The following is a 20,627-nucleotide window of genomic DNA, read 5'->3' as shown; positions in this document are numbered from 1 at the left end:
AGTTGTATGAGTTCTTTATATGCTTTGAATATTAATCCCTTATTGGATATATGATTTGCAAATATTTTTTCCAATTTGGTATGTTACTTTTTATTTTGTTGATGGTTTCCTTTGCTGTGCGGAAGCTTTTTAGTTGGACGTAGTCCTATTTGTTTGTTTTTGCTTTTGTTGCCTTTGGTTTTGGAGTCAGATCTAAAATAATCATTGCTAAGATCATTGACCATGTTTTCGTTAGGAGTTTTTGGTTTCAGGTCTTACTTTAAAGTTTTTAATTCAGGGGCATCTGTGTGCCTCAGTTAGTTAAGCATCCGACTTCAGCTCAGGTCATGATCTCGCGGTTTGTGGGTTCGAGCCCTACATCGGGCTCTGTGCTGATGGCTCAGAGCCTGTTTCAGATTTTGTGTCTCCCTCTCTCTCTGCCCCTCCCCACTCATTCTCTGTCTCTCAAAACTGAATAAATGCTAAAAAAAATTTAAAAAAAAATAAAGTTTTTAATTCACTCTGAGTTAATGTTTGTGTGTAGTCTCGGGTGGTATTTTAGTTTCATTCTTTTGAATGAAAAGATTTTGGTTTTTCCAACACCATTTATTAAAGAGACTATCTTTCCCCCCATTGTATGTTCTTTTCTCCTTTGTCATAGATTAACTGACCATTCATTTTATTTCTGGGCTCCCTGTTCTTTTTTTTTTTTTTTAATTTTTTAACGTTTATTTATTTTTGAGACAGAGAGAGACAGAGCACGAGCTGGGGAGGGGCAGAGAGAGAGAGGGAGACACAGAGTCCGAAACAGGCTCCAGGCTTTGAGCTGTCAGCACAGAGCCCGATGTGGGGCTCGAACCCACGGACCTGAGCTGAAGTCAGATGCTTAACCGACTGAGCCACCCAGCCAGCCCTCTGGGCTCCCTGTTCTATTCCATTCGTGCCCATTTTCATGCCAGTATAATACTGTTTTGATTGCTATAGATTTGTAGTATAGTGTGAAATCAGGAGGCATGGAATTATTGAATCACTATATTGTATATCCAAACTAATATAACACTGTGTGTTAACTAACTGAAATTAAAATAAAAACTTAAAAAGCCAACCCCCCCCCAAAAAAAATCAGGGAGCATGATGCCTCCAGCTGTGTATTTCTTTCTCAAGGTTGCTTTGACTCTTCAGGATCTTTTATGGTTCCATAGAAATTTCAGGATCGTTTGTTCTATTTCTGTGAAAAATGCCATTGGAATTTTGATAGAGATTCACTGCATCTGTAGTTTGCTTTTGGTAGTATGAACATTTTAACAATATTAATGCTTCTAATCCATGAGCACAGAATATCTTTCCTTTGTATCTTCTTCAGTTTCTTTCATCTGTTCCCTATAGTTTTTAGTGTACAGGTCTTTAACATCTTGTGTTATATTTGTTCCTAGATATTTTATATTTTCTGATGCAATTATTAGTGTGATTGCTTACTTAATTACTCTTCATAATAGTTCATTGTTAGTGTATAGCAATGCAACAAATTTCTGTATATTGATTTGTATCTTGTAACTTTACTGAACGTTCTAACGGTTTTTGGGTGGAGTCTTCAGGATTTTCTATATATAAAGTCATGTCATCTTTACTTTACTTTTTTTTTTTTTTTTACTTTTACTTTACTTCTTACTTTCCAATTTGGATGCCTTTTATCTTTTTTCCAAACTAAATTGTCCTGGCTAGGACTTTCAATATTATGTTGAATAAGAGTAGCAGAAATGGACATCCTTGTCATATTCCTGATCTTAAAAGAAAACTTTTCAATTTTTCACTGTTGGGTATGATGTTGAATATGAGGTGTGTCTTATCATAAATGGCATTTATTGTGTTATGGTGCATTTCCTCTATACTCACTTTGTTGAGAATTTTTATCATAATTTAATGTTGATGCTTTTTTTTGCATCTATTGAGATGATCATTTGATTTTCATCATTCATTTTGTTAATGTGATACATATATCACACAATTTTGAAATTTTTTATTGTTTTATTTATTTCTGAGAGAGAGAGAGAGAGACAACATGAACAGGGAGGATCAGAGAGAGAGGGAGACACAGAATCTGAAACAGGCTCCAGTCTCCGAGCTAGCTGTTAGCACAGAGCCTGATGCGGGGCTTGAACTCACGAACCATGAGATCATGACCTGAGCCTAAGTCGGACGCTTAACCGACTGAGCCACCCAGGCGCCCCACACACAATTTTGATTTAAATGTTCAGGACATCACGTCTTAATTTTTTGTCACAGTGATGACACACACATCCCCAGCTACTATTCCCCACCCCACCCCCAAATAGTAGAATCACAAATTTTGCTCAAATTGATCATCTGTGCTTAAGAGTATTATGATGGTGAACATAATGTTCACTTCCAAGTCCAGTAATATACTACAATCCTGCCTCTTACCTTGTACAATCCTTTTGGAATTAATACTTATCACTTTGCATTTGTTTCATTTCTTTGGGCCTGTTGTAATTTTCCTCCAAATGCTATAATGTCTCTATCACGCATACCTATCAATATTTTCCATACGCTCAAATAAATCAGTTTAATCTTTTCTCCTTAAAACTGTTCTTCCTGGAGTTTTTCATCCTTCTACTCCAATCCACACGTGTTGCTTTATTTTTGAATCTCATTTGCAGCTCCTTGGGGATGGATTCCTGTTTTGGTTTTTTATTTTGTTTTCTCCAGTGGCTTCCTTTCTTGGTTTGCTAGAATGTGCACTCGAGCAGCTTCCAAAGAAATAGTATGAAGAAAGTTAAACTTTTCAATTTCTGAAATGTCTGAATGTCTGAAAATGTCTTTATTTTATGCTCAAACTTTGCTGATAGTTTGGGTATAGGATTTTATTTTCTTCCAAAATTATGAAGTCATTGCTGCATTTTCTTCTATTATACATAATTACAACTGAGAATTCTGCTGCCATTCTGATTCATAATTCTTTGTGCCTGAACTGTTCCTCTATGGAAGCTTAAAACAATGTTCTTTTACTTGCTAAGATTTTTAAATTTCACAGCAATGTGTTCTAGTGTTGTTCTTTTTTTTTTTTTATTATTGTGACTGACCTTTTTAATCTGAAGATTAAATTAAATTACAAATTTAATCCCTAGTCTTGGGGAATTTCTGTTATGAGAAAACTATTCATTAGATACAGGGCTCTCAAATTGATCTTCTGATTTTCTTACCATTTGTCTGTCTCTTTACCTACTTGTTCTTTTTTCTTATTTCCTCTCCTTATTTCCCAAGTTTGCCATTCCTGCTGTTATGTTTATAATTTCTAGGCACTCTTTGTACTTTTCTGATTTCTTACCCCTAACCCAAGCACACACTCTTACATCTTTTTGTGGCATTCTGATCTTGTTTCAAGGATTGAATATCTTTGCTTATTTTTCTGAAAACAGTATTCATAGTTTCTATGTCTGTGGTCAGTGTTTCCTGTATTCCCTCTGCCTATTTTGATTCCTCTCAGATTGGAGGTCTTCCTCAAATGTCTGCTTATCCTAGGCTGTCCATTCATATTTAGAGTGAGACACTTATGGAGGCTGAAAGCTCTGTGTGTATTGGGTTCTGTGTGGTGAGGGGAAGGGGTTGTGCAGGTGCCAGAGGGAAAGTCAGCTTGGACACTGGAAACCTAATGCCAGTTTTCCCTCCACCAGTATCTGATATTTTAAAAAATTTGCTTTTCTTGTTCTTTGGGTTTTTGTTTGTTTGTTTTTGGGTTTGTTTGTTTGTTTCTTGGCTATTCAGTTTCTCCAGAGAAAAATTCTTTCATTTCCTGCCTGGGGAGTTAAATCTGGTGCCTGGTTTTTGGAAGCAGAGCTGGGCAAAGAAATGAAGGAGTCCCACCTTTCACAATGCAGCATGTCATTTTATTACTTCATTTTTCTTCATGTCTCTCTATTGTCAACCCCCAACACATAATGTGATGACCGCTGAAACTTGGGTTCAGTATCCTCAGAAAAGATTCTCTGGACTCTGTGGAGCATAGGTAGTAGTAGAGAGGAGGATATAGTTGGCTGGTTATATTGGGTGGGAGAATGATATGGGATTCAAATCAGGTTGTGTGTGGATTTGCCACGTGTCTTGTTTTCTGCCCTGACACACCCTCCTGTCACTTTTGATAACTTGTGCCCCATGTCCTGGCCTTACTGTTGCTCTGACTATGAGGTAATCTCATTTCTTTTCAGAATTTTCCTCTGTAGCAGCATAGCTGTCCTTTCCTCCTCCTTGTGAATCAGAACCACACTTTCATCCTTTACCATTTTTCAACTATTTATTGAAATCTCTTTTCTGCTGGCATCTCTTCAACTGGTCATTTTCTCTTGTGGGCTAAAATGTTTTAAATTCCTTTCTTGTCAATTTGGTGGAATTTAGGACATAGTCCTATGCATGCATCAGTGTGCCATGTTTAATCTGCTGTACTGCCTTTTGAAGATCTCTCTTTTTTTTTTTTTTACAAATAGTTTATTGTCAAATTAGTTTCCACATAACACTCAGTGCTCATCCCCACAAGTGCCCTCCTCCATGCCCATCCCCTCTCCCCCCCACATCCATCAGTCCTCAGTTTTTGTCAGCATTCAAGAGTCTCTCATGGTTTGCCTCTCTCCCTTTCCCCCACCATTTCCGCCCTTCTTCTCCCCCTTGTTCCTCCGTCAAGTTCCTCCTAATCCTCCTATACGTGCAAACATATGATATTTGTCCTTCTCTGCCTGACTTATTTCGCTCAGCATAACACCCTCAAGGTCCATCCATGTTGCTACACATGGCCAGATTTCATTGTTTCTCATTGCCATGTAGTATTCCATGGTATAGATAAACCACATCTTCTTGATCCATTCATCTGTTGATGGACACTTAGGCTCTTTCCATGTTTTAGCTATTGTGGAGAGTGCTGCTATGAACATTGGGGTACATGTGCTCCTATGCCTCAGCATTTCTGTATCCCTTGGGTAAATTCCTAGCAGTGCTATTGCTGGGTCATAAGGGAGTTCTATTGTTAGTTTCCTGAGGAACCTCCACACTGTTTTCCAGAGGGGCTGTACCAGTTTACATTCCCACCAACAGTGTAGGAGGGTGCCCGTTTCTCCACATCCTCGCCAGCATCTAGAGTTCTCTGATTTGCTCATTTTAGCCACTCTGACTGGCGTGAGGTGGTATCTCAGTGTGGTTTTGATTTGTATTTCCCTGATGAGGAGGGATGCTGAGCATCGTTTCATGTGTCTGTTGGCCATCTGGATGTCCTCTTTGGAGAAGTGTCTGTTCATGTCTTCTGCCCATTTCTTCACTGGGTTGTTTGTTTTTCGGGCGTGTAGTTTGGTGAGTTCCTTATAGATTCTGGATATTAACCCTTTATCTGATATGTCATTTGCAACTATCTTTTCCCATTCCGTTGGTTGCCTATTAATTTTCTGGGTTGTTTCCTTGGCTGTGCAGAAGCTTTTAATCTTGATGAGGTCCCAACAGTTTATTTTTGCTCTTGATTCCCTTGCTTTTGGGGATGTGTCAAGTAAGAAGTTGCTGCGGTGGAGGTCAAGGAGGTTGTTTCCTGCTTTCTCCTCTAGGGTGTTGATAGTTTCCTGTCTCACGTTCAGGTCCTTTATCCATTTTGAGTTTATTTTTGTGCATGGTGTGAGAAAATGATCTAGTTTCATTCTTCTGCATGTTGCTGTCCAATTCTCCCAACACCATCTGTTAAAAAGGCTGTCTTTTTTCCATCGGATATTCTTTCCTGCTTTGTCAAAGATCAGTTGGCTGTATACTTTTGGGTCCACTTCTGAGTTCTCAATTCTGTTCCATTGGTCTATGGGTCTGTTTTTGTGCCAATACCATACTGTCTTGTGGATGACAGCTTTGTAGTAGAGGCTAAAGTCTGGGATGGTGATCCCTCCCGTTTTGGTTTTATTTTTCAGTATTACTTTGGCTATTCGGGGTCTTTTGTGGTTCCATACAAATTTTTGGATAGTTTTTTCTAGTTTTGAGAAGTATGCTGGTGCAATTTTGATTGGAATTGCATTGAATGTGTAGAGTGCTTTAGGTAGTAATGACATCTTAACTATATTTATTCTTCCTATCCATGAGCATGGAATGTTTTTCCATTTCTTTGTGTCTTGAAGATCTCTTCTGACTAATGTTCTGTTAAGAATCCTACTTCCCGCTCATTTTTAAACTAACTGTGTAAAACCTCCAGTAAAGCACTTAAACTCTCCGAGCTGTAGTTTCTCATTTGTAAAGACAGCAGTAAAAAACCTGGAAACAGCAAGACAAGTATCTGTTTTGTCAATTTTGTGTTACTGTGTGGCTGAAATGAGATTTGGTATGTGAGAGCATTCTGGAAAAAACAAAAGTGGATGAAAAATTTAAAAAACCATCATAAGTAAAAAAAAATAATCATAAGCAAAAGTAACAAACAGAAGGAACCTCTTTTTGCCAATGGCAGAGAGCTCCTCCCTCTCATTTATCTGGCTTCCCCTATGTTGATATGGATGGGGTGTTCAGCTGATAACCTTCTTACTTGTTTTGATCCAAATTCCTTTTCTCTAACTTCAACATAGCTCAGCTTCGCTTGATTTCTGGTTTTATCCTCACCATCATCTTTGAATATCTTGAGGAAGGTATAGAAGTTTCTAGTGTTCTTTGGTCTCAGTTTGGGCTCTCTTTTAAATTTTTTCTGTTTAATTGGAAATTTATGTTCCAACACTGTAAATCCATGGCCTCCTACATTGTCTGTTGGGTTATATTACTTGTATAAATCAAGGAAAACTGCAGCGAGAAATAGAAATGAAATGTTAAACACAGTCATAATTTTATAATATAAATTGCAACTTGCTGGAATCTATGGTATTATGAGGCTATACCTTCACAGTGGATTATTGTGAGGATGAAATAGATAATATGAGGAAATGCTTTGTAAAATATAAAGGGCTACAACAGATGTAAAGAAGTGCTATCATAATTGTTTATGTCTCTGGGCATCAGGTTGCTTATCTGCAAGATGAGTTGTTGAGTTATAGTTCTGCAATGGGGGTTAAATTCACAACTGCACATATCTCCCACTGATTACAACTAAAACACAGGGTATAATTTAAAAAATTAGCTCCCTGAGCATTCTGAAAAGCCTACACATAGTTTAATTAGGCAGTTAACCACACAGTGTGTTTGGAGAGAGACACCAAATGCCTTTGCAGCTCTACTGACCTGACCTATAGGTTTTCTGTCGTGTGATCAAAAACCCAACGTGGCAGCTAACTTCCAGGTGAGTGTTACATATAAAGAAATAAAATGCCAATACTCTTGGGAAGGGTAACACCTCTGGACTCCTCTATTAATACTTCATTATAATTTAGTTCAGCAGAGGGGCCTTGAATCCTGTAAACAAACCCAGATATGAGCTCCATATGTCCTTTGACATGTGTCATTGGAAGCAAGCATCAGAATATGATACTGATCCTCCTTATGCTTCTAAGTGGGAAATGCGTTAAGACTTAAACATTCTAGAAGTGATAGTCTTCAACAACAAGTTGGTGATGTGACTCCATCAAGGAGGCCATTTCCTGTAAAATAAAAAAACTGTTTTCTTTCGTTTTGTTTGTGAAAAGAGAGAATGTGAATACTAGAGCTTTCGTATTTTAGATGGGAGTTAAAATATTCTTATAATGATGTCTAGTAATATTATTTTATGTTTTTGTAACATGTTAATGTAGGGAGGATGCCCTCTGTATACTAAAATAATTATAATATTAATAAATATCTCTCTTCTTTGTCTCACGTCAGAAAATGTTGGGGTGGCTTTTATTACTAATTATATCAATTAACTAGAGTCTTGTTTCCCTATTTGTGTTTTAAAAAGTAAGTAAGAGCTAGTCCAACATTCAAAAATCAAAGTAATCCACCACATCAACAATCTAAAGAAGGAAAATGATGTGATCATATCAATGGAATAGAAAAAGATTTTGACAAAATCCCAAAACCATCATGATAAACTCAATAAATTAAGAATTGAAGGTAACTTCCTCAACTTGTTAAAGAATATCTATAAGAAATCACTAGTGTGAAGCATTGTGGTTGGGTTGGCAGTGTTTTTTCACCAGGGGAATAGTACCTTGGCATTGTGGTGGCAGGGGTGGGGATAGGGAAAGAACTGAAGGTTGGGGGGAAGACACTGAAAATGGAGAGCAGACTATTGAGATGGTGATGATGAGTGTTTGGTCAGTTATACCATATTCATGATTTGCCAGGGGCCACCTTTGCATAGCAAGGTTGTGGTATTGCTGTTGTCTTCTGCTCCATAGACATAGTTGTGCCTAGACATGAAGAAATGCTGCCAATAAACACAAGAAGTGGAAGGGCCAAGAAGTCTTCTCGGTCTATTTAATTTTCCATTTTCAGGATTGAATTGGCCCAAGAATTCTGCCTGTGTTGTCAGAATTCATAAACATCAACTTAAAGATAGAAGGATTCCCTATTCAGTATGTGATACTGATACCAGCAGGTATTGGCCTAAAGTGTTCAATTACAATATGCTTTCCTACAATAAGGACTTCCACAGTTAAGTCCTTCCCCTTTTATGGTTTCTGATACAGAAGCTATTGGATATTTTCCCTGGATTTTGGTGATCTTGGTCCATCCTTCTAAAAATCTCATCCTCATTGGGCTAGAGGAATGTTTCCAACTGTGAAGCCCCACTCACTTGACAACACCTTTGAAGATGAGAATAACACTTCAAACCTTATTTTCCTTCTTTGGTGTGGTTCCCATACTGGATTCAAAATACTGCTGTGTGATGACTTACAGCAAAAGATGCTTCATAAAAATCAATTATAATATGCTTTACAGCAGTTAGACTCTTTTAATATACCTTGTTTTGTCTACAAGGACATTAGTAGAATTTTAGATCTGCCAAAACATTATCATAAGAACCATTGGTGGGGCAAAATTTCTTTGTCTTGAAATCAATCATGTTACAAGAGGTAAGGATAGAATGGCTTTTTCATGCTGGCTCCAAATCCAAGAAAAAGGAGTCCCAACTCTACCTACTCTTTGCGATCTCTCAAGATGATGGGGTTTTGATTTTATTTATACTCCAGAAGTCACTATGAAGATTTTGTCTTTAATATCCCCAGGATGAGGATCAGCTGCAATAAGTCAGAGCCAGGCTCCCAGCTTATGTTTCCAGGATGGTGAGCAAATTTGCTTTCTTCTTTGCTATTATTTTATGTAAGGCAAGCTTTAAAAATATGTGTTAGTCTTCCTTTGACCACTGAAAAGACAAGTACATAAATCAGAAACTGAACTTGCTACCAAAAGCGTATTTGAACAAGAAAGAATATGGAAACTACTGATTTAAATCTGATACTCTCTCACAAACACACCAGATGTTTTATATACCAAATTATCCCTTGGTGCTGAAATCTATATCTTCTGACATCCAAATATTGCTATTGCAAGTGTTGAAATACTCTCAAGTTTAACATGTGTAAGGAAACCAAACCTTTCTCCAGATAAAACTATGCACTTTCAAACTATCCAAAGAACTGTGATTTATTTCAGGGATTGAAAATGTGTGGTAAGGCATAAAAAACACCACATGACATAAGGTGTTTAGCTTATACTTAATATGTTTATTTTCAGAAGTTCACCACCATTAATCCATGACAGGTGTAGGGTCTATGATTTGAAACAATTATCTTTCAAGCCATTCATATCACTACTTAAGAGATGGCTTCATTCTTCCTAGTTACCATATGTCCTAACCATGCAAATGAGAAGGAGAAGAACATCTGGTCGACCATTGTTGTCTCGCCTGTCATGCAAGACATGTGGTATTGCGTGTGCCCCTGATCGGGTTCCTTTGGGATATCAGCATAGTGGATGATTTCATATTTTATACAGCTGGTGCTTTTAGGACATACCATCAATCTTAGTTCAGTACCATCCTTACACCTTTGGGTTTTTGTTGGGCTTTTGGTGATGAATTCCCTTTTTGGATTGTGCAAACATCTTTTTTTGGAGCTTCAAGTGAGAGTAGCATATTTATGTAACAGCATCTGTATAATTTGACAGTTTATGGGTAGAAATGTGGCCTAGGAAGAGACAGTTCTTTGGAAATTCTGCGTTAGGATATCTATGTTTTGGTGTTAATGCGGACTTTCTTTTAGCTGCCTTGGGAGAAATTCACTAAGCTCGTATATCTTTATTTAAAGCTCTGTAAAATGTAAAGTAGTCCTCAAATAATAATTCTGCCATTGTGTTACTCATTGGATAGAGGCTATCATACTCATGCATGCCATTATATACAAAACACCTTTTTTCTAGGGTACATGTTTGAATGATAATTATTTTTAAAAGCATGATTTGAGAATTATAGCATTAGTTTGGTAACATATTTATACTGTGCTACCTCTCATTTGGCCAATTTGGTAATATCCCAGGGCCCTGACAGCAAACCTAAGCATCATGAGGTTATAGTTTCTTGGGATCAGTGACCCATTCTTTGCCACTGCTAAATCCATCCTGTGAAGGAGTGTTTATTCAGGTGATAAAGACTTAGTTTCAATCTAATAAAAGCACATGGGTTACCATGACACAATCAGTACCCCTGCACATACATATTTTTTTATTTTTCTGAACTGAGGACAATTTTATTGCTCATTGTTTTCTAAGCCTGTGTGTTTCTTGAACTATGCTCAAGTACAATTGTTTTTACAATATGAGGAATAACTAAGTTGGGAGCTTTAGTTTCAGATGCAGTACAGATACAAATATGGATTTATATGGATATATAAGGAAACAAAAGATTAAATTAAAAGTGAGAAATAATCTAGATCTTCAGAGCATGTTTAAATAATGGTCATAAAAATACAGAATGCATCTTCTTCGTTATCTTTTTCCTATTAATATTCACATGGTGGGACAAAAAAGGGGTTTTCTTTTCTTTTTTCTCCTGCATAATCAAGTCTTTAAGAAGCTGTGAGAGCTGGACTGTATTTTTTTTAGTCTCTGAATGCCAGCCGGCACACTGGGAGGCAGTTAAATAATAAATAATAACAAATACTGGGTTTATTGACTCCTGAACCCTTGAATCAATCAATTAATCATGATATTATGGCAAGATCAAAGGGATAAAATTCTAAAACTGACTGCAAGATGCAAATGGCTAAATCCCCCAGTAGAGATAATTGCAAACCATTTTGGTCACATATAAAATGATCAATTTTGCTTTTTAGGGCCCAATAACTTAGGTTTGTTTAAATGCTATAAAGTACATCCCTTCAGGATCTAATGGCTTCCTAAGCGTCACTTGTTAAGATAAAACATCATAATCTAATCACTCTAAAGGCTAAAACCACAGATTAGAGTGGTGAGCCCCATCTCATTTTAAAGGACAATTTCCCTGAAAAATGTCTCCTTGCAACAGATGATTTGTATATGTCAGCACGTCTTAACAACCAGACCAACTTCTGTTTGCACTGAAATTAACTTTCCTTTTTCCAACTTTAGGTACTAAAGTAAGATTTTATATGAACTTTTTACCAGTCTACAAGAAACAATGTAGATGGTACTAAGACAAAAGTGAATCACCAAAGGGAGAAAGAAGCCCTAGGTCAGAACTTGCAATATACAGTAATAACACTCAGCGATAATAATGTGCACAAAGGTCTCCCCATGGCCATAGGACTCTGGAATAATAACTGGTGGAGGTTTATGCTGGCTCTTTTGGATTTGTTTTCTGTTTTCACTCGCTCACCCCTTGAATAGTGTACCAGATGTGTAGTTAATTCTTAGCAGAGATTTCCCCGAGTACAGAGAACCCTCCTGAGTTTTGCCAGGGGATGTGGTCTTTCATATAGGCTGCTCAGAACACAGCAGCAACCATGGCAATAGAGTTTCTTCTGGATAATTGAGATGCTACCTTCAGTAAATCTATTGTCTTTATGATTCTGGGGTTGCCTGGTGGTAAATAAGGACATTTGGGAAGTCTGTTTTCAAGATTTCAGATAGTATTCAAGTTTGAGATTTGGACATTGTTTTCTAAGATTTTATCTTTTTAAGAGTCAGATTGAATTCATTCAATCATTCAACAAACATATGTTGAATATCCAGTGTATGCTTGATGCTGTAGATTCAAATAGGAATAGGATTTGATCACTATACTAATGAATTCCTTGAACCATCTCTTAGAGTTGAGTGGTAATTTCACATGCATTATCTCCTTTAATTAATTGACCATTCTCTGAAGGATATATCATATTTTAAGACATGGTAGTGCAGCTCAGTGAGTTGATAGAGTTTGCTTAAGTTTCTAGTATTAAAATATGTATTTAACAGAGTTCTCTGGCTTCTTAGACTTGTGGTATTTCTTCTACATCATAGCATATATTCCCCCTCTGAGTCTTGGTTTCATCTTCCATACTTTAAAGCAGAGGAACTATTTTATCAAATCCTCCCTTTCTCTCTAAACATTCTATGTTTTATGCATAAACAGTATTTGGCTACAAGGAATTAGACAAGACTTCAATTTTAGTGACTCATCAACCTCTTTCAAACACCTTGGAACTTTGGCACAATAGCTTCTCAATCCTGGACACCTTCAAGTCTGGTAGTTATTTTATTCCCAAGAGCTTCTTGGTGTTAGTCTTCCATGACCTACAGAAAAGCAATTAGAGGTGGGTCTGGTTCTGAACACCCTTCTTCCCCTCCTTTTATAGTCTGTCCCTTCCCCAGGTCACAATGACTGGGTGGTAAGTCAGTAGTGTTTGCTCAGGATCTCTTACCCATTCTCTTTCTAAGCCATCAATATCCCAGCTCTCTTCCTTGTGTGTGTCTCATAAACCATCTCAAGATGCTGGGGGGAACAGGATCTCCTGGGATGACACCATCTAATCTCTTGTTATGTGTGGGACTGTGTCCTTTCAAAACTTTATATGTTAAAGTCCTAATCCCCTGTACTGCAGAATATGATCTTCTTTGGAAATAGGGTCAGTGCAATTATAATCAGTTAAGTTAGGATGTGGTCATACTGAAGTAAGATTTGTCCCTAACTGAGTATGATGGTGTCCTTATAAAAGGGGGAGATTTGGACACATATATACCCCCAGGGAGTGAAAATGAAGGCAGAGATCAAGGTTAGGCATCAGAAGCCAATGAATGCCAAAGATTACTAGCAAACATCAGAAGCTAGGAGAGAGGCATGGAAGAGACCTTCCTTTATAGACTGAGAGTGAAGCAGTCTTACTGACACTTTGATTTCTGATGCCTAGCTTCCAGAACTGTGAGACATTACATTTCTGTTGTTGAAGATACCCAGTTTGTGGTACTTTGTTATGGCAGTCCCAGCAAAGTAATATACCCCTTATGGAATAGAACTGGCTTGGAGATAAAGGTTTTCTTCTTGATTCAGGATGATGTCTCCCTTAATTCTCACTATTGATAACCTGCATGGGGCTATCAGTCTTCCTCAAAGGACCAAATAATTCCACCAGTTGCCCAAAGCCTTGTGAACATGACCTGGGGCACTAGTCATCACTTCTCATTTGTTTTCCTAAGGACCAACACACAACGTGTACTGAAAACTTTGTTATACTCTTTGACTCCATAGGCCTTTGGCTACTTGAATATCTAATGGTAATTCTGTAATTCTGAGTGTGCTTCTCATAAGAAAAAAGACAAGGCCATATAAGAAAAAAGACAAGGCCATACTTTCATTTGCAAAATCCCTTACTATTTGAGATGCTAATTTCTTCCCCGCTAAAAAATACCAAAGAGTGTTTTCCAATTCCCTCCAAAACTGAGCTGAAGGCTCCCTCCCTTTATGCCTAATTGAACTGTCCCTTCATTCATCCTTTCATACATCAAACATTTATCAAAGACCAATCACACGTTGTCAGTATAAAGAAACTGTTGACTTGCCCCTGCAGAGCTCAAAGTCTCATAGGATGAATGCTTAGTCTGGTGTGAAAGTCAGACATGGAAAGAATTGTTCTGTAACAAGCCCATCGTGGAGTGTTTACCAAATGAAACCAGAGGCAAAACTGGTTGAATGTCCTTGGGGGAAAAGTTTTGGCAGTCTTCACAGAGGATGTGACTTTTGAAGAATGAGAAGGATGATGGCAATTGGGGGAAAGGCAGAATAGGGGCACAGGTTGGGGAAGGGATCCCAGGTAGAGGTGACAAGTAGAAGTCTCCAGAACTTGGAAAAGCCTGGCTCTTATTTGACTAGAGTGGAAAAACTTGGCTCTATTTGACTAGATTGTATATAAGATACACATGTATGTATAGGTTTGGCAAGAGATGGGGCTTAAAAGTGAAGTTGGGGTTCAGTAGTGGATGGTTTTCCACATGTGGAGTGGTAGAAATATGGTTAGATTTGTTTTTAAATGATCACTCTGGTGGCCAAGTGACACATGATTTAGGGCACAGACTAGAAGTGCAAGGCCAGTGGTGAGGCTATATTTTTTGAATAAAAAAGTTAGAACATGGTTCAACAAATTAATGTAGTTGTGGACCTAACAAGACAGAATATTTAAACTCAGGATTATTTAGAAAGATTTCCTGTGGCTGTACCTAGGGTTTGGTTACATAGGAAAGAGACTGAAATTGTAAACCAGGGCAGTGCCAGTTGGAATGGAGAGAGAAGGATACATTTATGTGTTAAAGGACTGAATAGGTGACATATTTAATATGGAAGTGAAGAAGAAACAGGACTCAAAGGAGGCGGCTTCCAGATATTTTATTTGTCCATAAAGATAATGGCAGATGGAGATACTAATAAAAAATAGTGATGAATTTCCTGAGAATGCTAATTATTCAATTTTAGAAATACTGAGTTTGACATATTCGTAGAGGATATCCAGGGAGAGAGAACTATAGGCATTTGAAAATATTGGACAGGAGCTCAGAATGGATAGTTAAGAAATAATAATAATAACAACAATGAAATAATACCGGCTCAGTCCCTGTATGTATTATTTCATTAAGTTCCTTCAACAATGCTATGAAGTATTATCTTCTTTTTAAAGATGACAAACTCAAGATCACAAAGTTAGTAGATAACAGAACTGGGATTTCTACCTGAGTCTATGTGATCTCAAAGCCAGTGTTCTCAACCCCTTCCCTTCTACTACCATCACTGCATGCGTGTCTGTGAAGCTGTCAGCTAGTACGGTCATGCAATGCCTGTCCTTGGAAGGGAATTCGTAAATGTCTGCTAAATAACTGAATGAGGTTTGGATGCCACCTAGCCTAGGTAGCAGGAGGAAAAGGGCTGTAGAGCTGATTGAAAGACACCAACAAACAATAGGCACCACTGTGAGGACACTCTGTCAGCTGCTACTCTGTGGAGTAGGAGACACAATAGCCTTCTCTGTTGGAGTGACAAGTTTCCCTGCCCTTACATCTCATAGAAGCCCCCACTGAAGACAGTTCTTCCACCTAACTAGGATGAACCTCCCTTTGAGCACCAAGTCCTCCAAGATGCCCTTTATGATTCTCATGAAGTGCTGTATACTGTCTTACCCCTCCTCACCAGTTGCCCAGGAGATATGCTGAGATTCTGCTATCATATTTCTGCACAGAAGACAAAGAATCAAGCCCATTAAAATCCAAAGGAAACTGAAAGCAAGCATGAAAATCTTAAAGTAGCACTCTTCATAGCATTAATCAAAATTTACATACCAAGAAGACTGGAGGAATGTGATGTTTTAATCTGATACTGAGACTTATGGGGACCCTCAGTGCTCTGAACAAATTCCTGTGGTTCTGCAAGAGAAAACTGTACTTTTTAAAGTCATTTCTCTCAAATTGAATAATGTCAAGCCTAAGGATATTCACATAAATGAATATGAGAATACTTTTCTGATTTTTTTGTTTTGATGAGTCTGATGTTAAGAATGTGCCTTGAATATAAACTCTTTCAAGATCCTGGATTAAGATTGATTTTTACAGTTGACTCACTTTCAGGGAAGAGGGATTGATAGGAGGCCTTGTGAAAATTCAGAGTCATATAATTAAAGTTTGCTTAGAAATAAAAGCTAAAGTTCTGAAACTTTGTGACCTATAGCTTTGATGTGCAATTATCACTTTCTTTCCTGGAACTTACATTTCAATAGCCTGATCTTTTATAAGAAATGTATTCACTGAAGCAGTAGAAACTACAGCACTGACAGGTCACTTTGATTAAATAGATGTTTTTATTTTAAATTTAATAAATAAATTAGGGGCACTGGGTAGCTCAGTCAGTTAAGCGTCTGACTCTTGATTTTGGCTCACAGTTCATGGGATTTGGGATTGAGCCCCATGTTGGGCTCTGTGCACTCAGCTTGGGATTCTCTCCATTCCTCTCTCTCTCTGCCTCTCCATCTCTCACTCTCTCAATAAATAAATAAACTTAAAAAATAAGTAAATTAAGGTCAGATTTCTTGCTGTTAGCAATGTTTACCTCCCTACAGTAATGGCTGTAATATGTTAAGTGTGAGATCTTGTACTTCTTATAGAAAAAGAGTATTTTTTTCTTCACTTTTTAAAGGTAAAGTTTATTAGATCATGATGTTGTCTGAATTTATCACCTTTGTCAAAAGAAAAATATGTAATGCTTCATAAATTTGCATGCCATCCCTGCTCAGGGGCCATGTTGATCTTCTCTGTGTCATTCCAATCTTAGCATATGTGTTGCCTAATTGAGCACAAGGATATTACTTTTGTGAAGCTCCATTAAAAATATATTTTCTTTTCCTGGCTTTTGTACTCATTTCATGACTAAAATAGAATTTTATAACTCAATAATTACATTGCAAACAACTTTTAACTACAATTATGAATATTATCTCTTAGTTCCACAGATGATTAATCTTACCTTAAATCATATTTACTTGGGGGCGCCTGGGTGGCTCAGTTGATTATGCGTCTGACTTCTGCTCAGGTCATGATCTCATGGTTTGTGGGTTCGACCCCCACTTTGGGCTCTGTGCTGACAGCTCAGAGCCTGGACCCTGCTCTGGATTCTGTGTCTCTCTCTCTGTCCTTCACCTGCTTGTACTGTCTCTCTCTCAAAAATAAAAAAAATAACAAAAAAATAAAAAAATCATATTTACTTGGAATTTTAAAAATTAGTGTTTCATAGGCCTTATCATAAAAGCATCAGTGCACATGTACAGATTACATATATGACTGCAAAAGTATAGTGTATAGCAGAATTTCACTGAATAGTTATTTGAGCCTGTAAGTGTCAGGTATTTATGACTCTTAAGCTCTTAGAAACAGTTATTTATATCATCACTAGAATAATTCACTTACTTTTGGTGAAAATAACTGGAAACTCAGATAATTTTGTCATCTAGGATATTTGGTCTCAAATTTCAGTGCGTATATCAGTCAGGGCCGAGTTTGGAGATGGAAACAACACAGTAATTAAAACAGAAAAAGCTTAATTAAACAATTATTAACTAGCAATGGGGCATAACTACCAAGGGGTAAAAAGAACTCTAAAGAAAACAAGAATGGCAAATATAGGGCATAGTCACTAACTGTAGGGTTTAGGTAAGGTACGTACATGGGGAATAAACACATTTGCAAGAGGGTTCTCTCTCCCTCATCACTAAGAGTCAGACCTCTTTGGAGAGGGTGTAACTGGTTTACATCCAGAGGTTTACTGGGTGGCTGAGAAGATCACTGAGGTGCTATAGGCTGAATGAATAGAGCCAGTGTTTCATTTGAGAGCATCTGCAAAGACCTTGACCTGGTTTAAGAACTTACAGCCATTTAAATATTAGAACACTTAATACTGCTTCACTAACTTCTAGGCTTTTTTGAAGTTTCTATAGATATTGAAATAAGAAAAAAGTGTCCTACATTTGTGCACAACTTTATGCAGATTTTTTCTTGTATGTTTTCTCATTCAAAACTCACAGGTCCATACACTTTGATATGCACTCCCCCCCCGCCCCCCATTTCATAAGGATTAAGGCCAAATTCCTCAGAACTACTCATGCTTTCAATGCATGAATCTAACATATTTCTCTGAGCTCATTTTCTCATCAGTTCCTATGCTCCATTCTTAAAAGTTACAATGGATGCTTTTTAAATCTCCATGTAACCTTTAACCCACTTATTGGATTTATAATATTCTCCATTCTTTCCATGAAACACACTAAACTGATTTTATAGCCTGCAAAACACACCTGGCTTGCAGGACACTCTCTCTAGTATGCCCTAAACTTCTGCTTCTGCCAGCTGGAGTTGTAGACTCATAAAGAATCAGATGTTTGTATATGTGTGCTCCCAGATCTGTTTGTTTCAGTGAAATTTATTCTTATAATCATATAATTAAAGTGAATATAGAGCATTATAATATTAGTGCAAAAAGAGAAGCTCATATTGAGAATTCCTGCTTCCAGCAAGCTGGCAGATAAAACAGAAAATTCTCTAATAGCTTCTATACATCTGGATAAAATACAGTAAAAATTCTTAGAGATGTATAACTGTGTTTATGAGAAAATGGAAACCTACAGTTCCCCCTAAAGAAGAAACTGTAAATCAAAGAAGTATGAGTCTGAGTTGATGCTTAGTCTTCCCTGGAGGTTGGTGCAGGAGGGTTTTAATGTCTACAATAGAAAATGAGGCTAGTGTTGTATAGAAGTTTAAAATAAAACCATTCTATAAGGGCTGGATTTTTAAAGCCTGTACCCTCTGTGTAAAAGTGGACTGTTGGGCTCTGCACTGATGGTGCAGAGCTTGCTTAGGATTCTCTCTCTTTGCTCTTCTGCCGGCTTGCAAACCTGTGTGCATGTGCGCTCTCAAAATAAATAAATAAACTTAAAAAAATAAAATAGTGCATTTCTCAGGAACTCTCTATGGTTAATACTTTGCTAGAGGGGAAAACAAACATAGCTTGACAATAGGAAGGTCTCCAGTATTCTGTGAGTCTTCTTTAGCATATGAAAATCCCTTTGGAGACTTCCTTTTGTCTTTACCTTCCCCAACTCCCAAGTGTATAATCAGTGCCTCACAGTCCCGGGGCAGCTCTCCTGGCCCAATGGATCCTGTCCCCATGCTTTAATAAAATCACCTTTTTGCACCAGAAAAATAAAAAAGGAAAAGAAAATAATTAAAAATTTAAAAGTAAGCATTAAAATCATAGAAAGTAAGATACAATGAAGAGACCAGACATATTTGCAACCAAATCAAATAGAATTCCTAGTAATGACTACTATAGTCCTTGAAATAAGAAACCCCAATGTGTGGGTTGTAAAGGGAATGCTTAGCGCAGTGCAGTATATGTCAAATGTGTGCCAGTACAGGTGTGTTGGCCAGCAAACCTCAAGTGGCAACTTCTGCCTTCTGCCCTTTTCATATTCCTCATATGCTATGAATACAACAGGGGTATAAAGATTATTTCAAATAGAATATGTACTAAGGCTTTAAAGCTTAGTCCTTTAGCCCTTGGTAACTGGACATCAAAAGATGTATTTTAGCTGAGTCCAGCAGCATTGAAAAACCTATAGAGATGCAGCTCAAATAGGTTGTACCATGACTGGGATCATTGTGGTGCTAAGACTTTAATTGATAAATACAATGATAGTGGAGAATTTGACTTGCTGTGTCCAACATAGCTTCACAATTTAGAGAAGAGATTGAAGCTCTGGGTGCTACATCTCATCTTTTTGGAATACTGTTCTTTAGACAAGTTTTTGAGAAAGTACCTCAGCTGTTTCATGTCAGCATTAAAAAAAATGTTTTAATGTTTATTTATTTTTGAGAAGCAGTGAGAGAGCACAAGGAAAGGAGGGGCAGAGAGAGGGGGAGACACAGAATCCGAAGGAGACTCCAGGCTCTGAGCTGTCAGCACAGAGCTCGATGTGGGGCTTGAACATACAGACCGTGAAATCATGACCTGAACTGAAGTCATACGCTCAACCGACTGAGCCTCCCAGTCGCCCCTCATGTCAGCATTTGAGAGCTTTCTGTACAATGTACTGTTTAAGCATTTGTTTTTTCCTCAGAGGGTGTACAGGATTTCTTTCAAAAAATTTACCGTAAGTCTATAGCACTGGATAAAGCATCAAGTCTTTACCTGTCATTCTCAAATACAATGGCTGAGAAGTTGAATGTAAATAACATAGAGTTAGTTACAGTTGCTAGGCAATAAAGTTCAAATGAAAAATATAAAAGATAAATTTTTAAGTGTTGAGGATAAAATGAGAAAGTCCAGCATAGTTCTAATAAGAGCTTCATAAAGAAAAGAGGGAGAATAGTGAAGAGGCAATACATAAGGATATAATGGCTGATAATTTTAAAAATTGATATAAGAACATGAATAATGATATAAGAAGCACAATGAATACAAGACAGAATAAATACAAATAAATTCACAACCGTATAATTGTAATTAAACTATAAAAAAGAAAACATAGAGATTTTATAAGTAACCAGAGAAAAATTCAGCTTACAAAAGGAATGACCATTAAACAGACACTGAATTTTTTAAATTTATTTAAAAAAGTTTTAAATGTTTATTTATTTTAGAGAGAGAGAGACAAAGAGAGACAGAGTGAGTAGGGGTGGGGTAGAGATACATGGAGACAGAATCTGAAGCAGGCTGTAGGCTCTGAGCTGTCAGCACA

General features: G+C 37.4%; 1 non-coding gene across 1 annotated transcript; it reads right to left on the bottom strand.

Annotated features, from left to right (window-relative positions):
* Positions 1 to 16,586: 16,586 nt before the first annotated feature.
* LOC120231896 lies at positions 16,587 to 16,693 on the bottom strand. Its single transcript, XR_005528446.1, has one exon. It is a non-coding gene; the product is annotated as a U6 spliceosomal RNA (small nuclear RNA).
* Between the last annotated feature and the right edge of the window lie 3,934 nt (positions 16,694 to 20,627).

Source organism: Hyaena hyaena, unplaced genomic scaffold (genome assembly GCF_003009895.1).
Source record: "Hyaena hyaena isolate Hyena2069 unplaced genomic scaffold, ASM300989v1 scaffold_66, whole genome shotgun sequence".
NCBI lineage: Eukaryota > Metazoa > Chordata > Mammalia > Carnivora > Hyaenidae > Hyaena > Hyaena hyaena.
Note: the sequence above shows the minus strand (reverse complement) of the source record. Positions and strands in the feature narration are given on the sequence as shown.